Below are 9,108 nucleotides of genomic sequence, written 5' to 3'. Positions count from 1 at the left end.
TTCTTGATTATCTTCTTTAGGTGTGTAGATTTCATTATGTTTATCATATCTTGTAGGTCTATATAAGCGAGTATATACCAAGTTTGTCTTTCTCCTTCTGGGATACTTCACTCAGAATGATCAAGGACCTCAACATAAAATCAGATACTCTAAATCAGTTGGAAAAAAAGTGGGAAACAGCCTAGAACTCATTGGCACAGGAGACAACTTCCTGAACAGAACACCAACAGCACAGGCTCTAAGAGCAACAATCAATAAATGGGACCTCATGAAACTGAAAAGCTTCTGTAAAGCAAAAGACACTGTCATCAAAACAAATAGACAGCCTACAGATTGGGAAAGAATCTTCTCCAACCCTTTATCTGACAGAGGGCTAATATCCAGTATATATAAAGAACTAAAGAAGCAGAAAAGCAACAAACCAAGTAATCCACTTAAAAAATGGGGAACAGAGCTAAACAGAGAATTCTCGAAAGAGGAACATCAAATGGCAGAGAAACACTTAAAGAAATGCTCAACCTCATTAGCCATTAGGGAAATGCAAATCAAAACGACCCTGAGATTTCACCTTACACCCATCAGAATGGCCAAGATGAAAAACTCAAGTGATAGCACATGCTGGAGAGGTTGTGGAGAAAAGGGAACCCTCCTCCATTGCTGGTGGGAATGTAAACTGGTTCAACCACTCTGGAAGTCAATCTGGCGCTTTCTCAGACAACTAGGAGTAGTGCTACCTCAAGACCCAGCTATACCACTCCTAGGTATATACCCAAAATTTGCTCAAGTACACAACAAGGACATTTGTTCAACCATGTTCGTAGCAGCTTTATTTGTAATAGCCAGAACTTGGAAACAACCCAGATGTCCATCAACGGAGGAATGGATACAGAAATTGTGGTATTTTTACACAATGGAATACTACTCAGCAATCAAAAAGGAGGAAATCATGAAATTTGCAGGCAAGTGGTGGGATCTATTTATTCTTCTTAAAGTGGGTAAGTTGAACAAGAAACTTACACTGAAGAAACTTGAGAATCTTAAGGTGCAAAGCCTATCAACTTCTAAATTGATGTTCATCTCTGAAAGTAGGTTCAAAGAAAAGAGGATAATATTCAAATTGGAAATTCCAATCCAAATCAAAAGAACACATGCTCCAACTGAATATCAGGTATTAAGAAAGTGATACATTTTATTTATTTCTATAAACATATTCCCTCACAAAAACCTGTTTTCATGAATTAAATTTATAAGAATGTAAAGAGATACCTAGAACAGAGGTTCTCAATCTCTAGGTCACCACACTTTTCAGGGTTGCATATAAGGTATTCCATATATCAGATATTTGTATTAAGATTCATAACAGTAGCAAACTACAGTTATGAATTAGCACCAGATAATTTTATGAGAGATGGCTTAGAGGTTAGGAGCACTGGATACTTTTCCAGGGGTCCTTAGTTCAATTCCCAACAACCACATGGTGGCGCACAGCATCTGTAATGCGGTCTGAAGCCTGCTTCTGTCATGCATGCATATATGCAGATAGAGCACCCATAGACATTAAATAAATAAATAAATCTTAAAAAAATAACTTTATGTCTGTGGGTCACTCCAACGTGAGGAACTGTATTAAAGACTCACAGCATTAGAAAGGTTGAAAACCACTGACGTAAAATATTAAATTGATAGTAAGTATACTTTATTTATTTTTTTAAAGATTTATTCATTTATTATGTATACAATGTTCTGCCTGCATGTGTGCCTACAGGCCAGAAGAGGAAACCAGATCTCATTATAGATGGTTATGAGCCATCATGTGGTTGCTGGGAATTGAACTCAGGACCTCTGGAAGAGCAGACAGTGCTCTTAACCTCTGAGCCATCTCTCCAGCCCGTAAGTATATTTTAAAGTAATATTTTTATACACAGCTGCAAAAAATTTAGAAACAATGGAAATTGTAGAAAGTAGTGTGATTTTATATGACTGAAGCTCTTTTTCTGTTATAGTATAAATGAAATTCAGGGTTAGTAGTAACCTCAAAGTTGAAAATGATTTAGGTGTCATTATTTTCTCATTTTAATGTTTCCATAAAGACAGAGAGATACAGACAGGGTATACGCTACCTTTAAACTGGTACACAAAAGAATGAGACTATTTTATTGATATAGTATGATAAAATTTATGAATAGGTATATATAGCAATTTGACCGAATTTAAATACATCTGGTAAAATTCAGATATGAATTAAAATTTAAATAAAAGACTTATATCAAATGCATAATCAATGGACATTTTGAATTTTATTCATTCGGGAAGAATTACATTAAAATATACAAAATTTACTTTCTGTCACAGAAATTTATGATATGATGATTGATAGTAAAAATTCTACTCAGACTGATCCCTTAGCAGTAGACAAAGGGGTTGCAATTAAAGCTTATTAAAATTCAGAATGAGTCCATCCACCAACAATGCCAAAGTGGCAAAGTGCCAAATAATATTGGAATGTTCTTGATAGAACTAAACAACAATGCAGTTAAAATAATTAACAAAACAAAACATGGTTTGAGTCTATTCGTTTGACCTGATATTTGGAATTCCATTCACAAATATTTTTCTTGGCAAAGGATTAATAAATTCACCTAACTAAAAAGGTGAGTAAAGGGCAGACATTTGCCGTGTATGATTCTCTCTGAGTCACTGCTGCTGCTTTTTCAACAATAGAGTAAGTTTTAAGATGTGTTCCTTTTCAGTTAGTTAGCTATAAGATAAACACTCATGCGTGAAATTGAATCAGGTTTTCCTTAGGGATTCTGTCTTCTTATTCCTAACTATGCTCCTGTCAAGTTTGTTATAAAAAAAAATTGCTTACATTAACGAAAGATGGGTTTGAGAATTTCAAAGCTTGAAGAAAATCAGAATATCTAATCTCTATTATAAAAAAACTTAGCATGCTTTAATTTATTGGAAATGTATTTTCAATGAATGAGAGTATAGCTGTATTTTAAGCTTTTAGTCATTTTAGAAAAGTTTTATAATATCTATCACATATTAAGATATAAAGAATAAACAATATCTAAATAATTTATTTTAAAAAGAAAAATAGCAATTTGTTAATATTTTCATAGTTGCATATAAAAAAACAGTTAACAAAATAAGATTTCTTTTTTTAACATGTAAAACTGATGGAGCATTAGTATGATTTTATAAAGCTTAGATGAATGCATATTAATTAAAATAGTGGTTAACGAATAGTGTGACTTAAGTAATGTTAATATTAAATAACAACAAGAACATAGTAAAGAATTCAATGGGTAGCCTGCCCTCAGTTCTTCACTTTCTCTGTTTCCATACGCCCAATCTCTTACACTTGTACTTAGTGCTTCATCAGTACATCAGCTGCAGCTTCCCTTCAATACTGTAAATTCGCCCCATGAATCATAAAAACCATCCCGTCAAAGCCCCCCCTACCCACCCAATCACCACTTTATTCCAGCCCCCAACTCAGGCAGACTCAGCCTGACCAACCACAGGCCTTGCTCTCCAGACAACCAGGTAGACTGCCAGCAGACCTTCACTCTCTCTGTGTTCCTTTAGACCCAGTCTCAGAAACTTCAGTAGTGCTTCAAAGAAACACTAGCTGCATCCTCCCCTCACCCAGCCCACTTTTTCTGTGGATATCACAGTTCACTCACTTTTGGCCTGGCTACTCCCACTTAATGCTGTGTCACAGCTGCCAACATGGGCCAACATACCCTGAGCAAACACAGGCCACATCTGTCAGTACAGTAATCATGACAATAATTCTTCCCTAGAGTCCAGATGTACTGCAACATCAGGACCAGCATAATCCAACACAGCTGAAAACAAGAAAAATTATTTGAAACCTACTATATGGAGATGATAAAAATACTTTAAGAGACAACAAATATACCCCTTAAAGAAACTCAGAAAAACATAAACAAATAGAGTAAATGACTAAATCTATTAAAGAATGTCTGAAAAAAAATGGAGGGGATGAATTAATTCTTTAAAGAAAGGCAAAATATATATATATATATATATTGGAAAGAAAAGAATAAAACTGTTCAAGACCTAAAAATGGAAGCAATAAGGAAACATAAACTGTGGGAATTCTGAAACTGAAAAGTTTAGGAATTTCAACAGGAACCACAGAAACAAGCTTCCACAACAGAATATAAGAGATGAATATAGGAGAGAATCTCTAGTCTTGAAGACAACAACAACAAAAGGATAAATCAAAGAAAATGTTAAGTCTAAAAATTTCTCACACAGTTCATCAAAAAAATTGTAGCCCTATAAAAAAATAAAACCTGAGAATAATAGAAATAGCGGAAGGAGAAGAAACCCAGCTCAAAGGCCTAGAAAAATTTTCACTACAAGCCTAGAAGAAAATGATTCTAACCTAAAAAAGGAAATGGCTATAATATACAAGAATCATTCAGTTGAGGGGCATCTGGGTTGTTTCAAGGTTCTGGGTATTACGAATAAAACTGCTACAAACATGGTTGAGCAAATGTCCTTGTTGTGTACTTGAGCATATTTGCTATATATGCCTAGGAGTGGTATAGGTGGATCTTGAGGAAGCACTATTCATAATTGTCTGAGAAAGTGCCAGATTGATTTCCAACATCATTGTACAAATTTACATTCTCATCAGGAGTGTTCCCCTTTCTCCACATCCTCTCCAGCATGTATTGTCACTTGAATTTTTGATCTTGGCCATTCTGGTGGGAATAAGGTCAAATATCAGGGTCATCTTGAGTTGCATTTTCCTGATGACTAAGGACATTCAACATCTCTTTAAGTGTTTCTCTGCCATTCTATATTCCTCTACAGAGAATTCTTTGTATAGCTCTGTACCCCATTTTTTAATTGGATTACTTGATTTGTTGCTTTTGAACTTCTTGAGTTCTTTATATATTCTGTCAGATATAGGGTTGGTGAAGATCCTTTCCCAGTCTGTAGGCTGTAGTTTTGTTTTGATGATAGTGTCTTTTGCTTTATAGAAGCTTTTTAGTTTCATGAGGTCCCACTTATTGATTGTTGCTCTTAGAACCTGCACTGTTGATGTTCTGTTCAGGAAGTTGTCTCCTGTGCCAATGAGATCAAGGCTCTTCCCCGCTTTTTCTTCTGACAGATTTAGAGTATCTGGAAGCCAAAAGATACCATCAATAAGACAAAACAGAAGACAACAGAATGAGAGAGGATTTTCACCAATTCTACATCTGACAGAAGGCTAATTTTCAAAATATTTAAGGAACTCAAGACCCTAGACATCAAAGACCAAATAATGTAATTTCAAAAGATATATAGCATCTTATGTAAGAAGTGGGAAATAGTAGGATCTGGAGAGGATGGGAACCCCGCAAGGAGAGCAACAGAACGAGAAAATTTGAGCATAGGGGTCTTCCCTGACACTCATATCCCAACTAAGTACCAGGCATGGAGATGGCCTAGGGCCCCTGCGCAGATGTGGTCCATGGCAGTTTAGTGTCTAAGTGGGTTACATGGTGATGTGGAGAGGGACTGCTTCTGGCATAGTCTGGTTGGCCTGCTCTTTGATCACCTCCCCCTGAGAGGAGGGCAGCCTTCCGGGCCATGGACAATGACAATGCGGCCATTCCTGATGTGATCTGGTGGACTGGGATAGGAGGGAAGGGGAGGAGGGCCTTCCTTATTGGTGGACTTGAGGAAGGGCATGCGTGAGAGGGGGGAAGGAGGGTGGGATTGGGAGGGGAGGAGGGAGGGGCTTATGGGGGAATGCAGGGTGGATAAAGTGTAATTAATAAAAAAATTAAAAAAAGAAAAAAGATATAGATGGAATATAGATCTAAACAGAGAATTCTCAACAGAGGACTCTCAAATGGTGGAAAGCACTTGAATAAATGTTCAACATCCTTACCTATCAAGGAATGCAAATCAAAATGACTCTGAGATTCCATCCTTTTTTGTATCTTTTTATTATAATATTTTTATTTATTACAATTTATTCATTTTGTAAACCAGCTATAGCTCCCAACCTCATTCCTTCCCAATCCTTCCCGCCTTCCCTCTTCTCCTCCCAGGCTCTTTCCCCAGTCCACTGATAGGGGAGGTTCTCCACTCCTTTCATCTGACTCTAGCCTATCAAGTCTCATCAGGACTGGCTGCATTGTTTTCCTCTGTGGCCTGGTAAGGCTGATCCCCACTCAGGAGGAGGAATCAAAGAGCTAGCCACTGAGTTAATGTCAGAGTCAGCCTCTGTTCCCATTACTAGGGAATGCACTTAGAGACTGAGCTGCCATCGGCTACATCTGTGCAGGGGTACTAGGTTATCTCCATGTATGATACTTGGTTAACGTATCAGTCTCAAATAAGACCCTTTACCCACATTATTTTGGTTCTCTTGCTTTCCTTATGAGGTTCTAGTCCCCTCTAGATCTCTCTAACTCCCCCTTCTTTCACAAGATTCCCTGGACTCTGTCCAAAGTTTGGCTATGGGTCTCAGCATCTGCTTCAATACCCTGTACGGCAGAGCCCTTCAAGAGGCCCTCTGTGGTAGGTTCTTGTCTTGTTTCTTGTTTTCACCCTCTTCTGATGTCTATCCCATTTGCCTTTATGAATGAAGGTTGAGCATCTTACCCAGGGTCCTCCTTCTTGCTTAGCTTCTTTAAGTGTATATATTCTAGTATGATTAGCCTGTATTATAGTCTAATATCCACTTATAAGTGAGTATATACCATGTGTGTCTCTCTGCTTTTGAGATACCTCATTCAGGATCTTCCTCCATTTTACACCTGTCCAGACCTAGCTATACCACTGGGTATATTTGGAAATATACAGAAAAAAACACTCCACCTTACCACAAAGACACTCACTCAACTATGTTCATGGAAGCTTTATTTATAATAGCAAGGAACTGGAAACAAAATAGATGTCTTTAAAATAAAGAACATGTAATGAAAATTTGGCACGTTTACCCAATGGAGTATTACTCAGCTGTGAAAAAACCAATGATATCATGAAATTATAGAATAATTTCTATATTATTAGAATATATTAATAGAATAATTTCTATAACTGAATAGAATGAGAAAAATTCCTGTGTGAGATGACCTAGACCCTGAAAGACAAACATGGTATGCACTAACATACAAGTTGATATTAACGGCAAAATAAAGAATAGTTATGCCACAATACAAAGACCCAGAAAGGCATAGTAACAAGGAGGACTCAAGGGAATATTCATGGATCTCCCTGGGGAGTAGAAATATAAAAGATATTGCTGCTGAACTGGGGGTAGGTATACACAGAGAGGATAAAGAGAAACAATGAGAGTAACAGAAGACGTAACTGGAGTTATGGGACAATTCAGGGGCAAGATAGCAACCTAGTGCAATGGAAACTCCCAGGAATCTACTCAAGTGATCTTAGCTAACACTCCTCTCTATTGGGGATTTGGAGCCTAAAGGAGCCAAACAGGCCATCTTCTGTAACCATACAAGACTTTCAGTGGAGGAATTCAGACACCAATCCAGCCACAAAACCTTAGACCTGCAATTTGTCCTGCCAGCATGATGTGCAGTGGGCAGGTGGCAATGAAAGCAGGAGCGATGAGATATGGCGGTGAGACAGAGAGTGTGTGCTGAAAGACAGATGGACTTGGGTGTCCTGTCTAGCAGGAGTTCAATGAGTTCCTAAGGAGGGGTGAAAAGAATGAAATGAAGACAAGGAGACACAAAGAATGAGAGCAAGTCTATAGTCTGATCTCACTCTCGTTTATTTGAAAAATTTCACACAACTTTATAGGGAGAAGTCAGAAAGGGAAAATGTGTCAGCAATATAGTTTACAAACATAGCAGGGTGATTAATGATGATGCAGAACACCGCAAGAATGTTTACTAAAAGAGATACTACAAGAATGTCAGCTAAGATATCTCAAAATGTCTAGCCTGACACACAGATGTCTCATAGGTTATGGAAACGTAAATCTCTCACCTATGACCTTGTTGCAGCTGTCTGTAACTTTCCACTATCTGGCCTTGGCTCCCAGCACTTTGGGATCATTTGGGCTATGGTATGAAAATCTAGTGCAGAGGATTCTTTCTGGAATCTATGAGGTTTATGTAAATGAGGATTCCTAGTAACAGAGGATATGGAATCTCAACTGGCCATCTCCTGTAACCAAATGAGGCCTCCACTGTAGGAACTGGGTTGTGTTCCCTTGAGGTATTGGTCAAGAAGTTATGTAAAAATCACGAAACAACTTCTGTCGATGCTAGGACAGAGGAATGTTTTCTGCAAACTGACAGCCTGGCCCCATTTCTGAGGACAACGTCCATACAGCCCACTATATGTGGAGAGGCTGAGCAATTGCTGGCATAGAGCCTTCCCCTTTACATTCTAGCCTCTGTGTTGAAGTAAGGTGCTCTGCAAGCTATGGAAAAAGAAATGTGGACACAAACCCAGCCATAAATTTTGACCAACAATCTGGACTGCCCGAGAGATAACCTGGGTCAGTAGTGATGCAGAACTTGTGAGAGTGGTCAACCAATGTTTGATTTACCGTGAGGCCCACTCCACAATAGGGAAACCTTGCCCTTCACTGTTTGGATGGCGAGGAACTAAAGACTGGTGAGCCCCTAGATGTAGAGTAGAACCAAATACAACTGGCTAAAAAATTTAAGAAATAAAAGCAAGCAAACAAACAAAACAATTAGTGAAATGATTCCTAATGATATTCTGCTATACTCATAGCTTGGTGTCTTTTCCAGTTGTCATCAAAAAAACCTTCCTCTACCTGTAAATAGGAATGGGTGCAATACTCACATCCAGACATTATGTGGGGAGTGAGACTTAGTTGAAAGTCTCAATCAGATCATGTCTCTCACCAACCAAACTGAGGTATCCCATGGAAGAGAGGTGAAAATATTAGGAGCCAGAGTGGATGGAGGACCTCAGGGAGAATATGGTCCACTGAATCACTTAAGCAGGGCTCCTATGAACTCACAGAGACTAAAGAGGCACCATGGGGCCTCCATGGTCTGTACCAGGTCCTCTGTACATATATATATATATATATATATATATATATATATATATATATAT

This window comes from Psammomys obesus, unplaced genomic scaffold, assembly GCF_907164565.1.
Source record: "Psammomys obesus unplaced genomic scaffold, mPsaObe1.curated_primary_1811, whole genome shotgun sequence".
In the NCBI taxonomy this organism is placed as follows: Eukaryota; Metazoa; Chordata; class Mammalia; order Rodentia; family Muridae; genus Psammomys; species Psammomys obesus.
Note: the sequence above shows the minus strand (reverse complement) of the source record.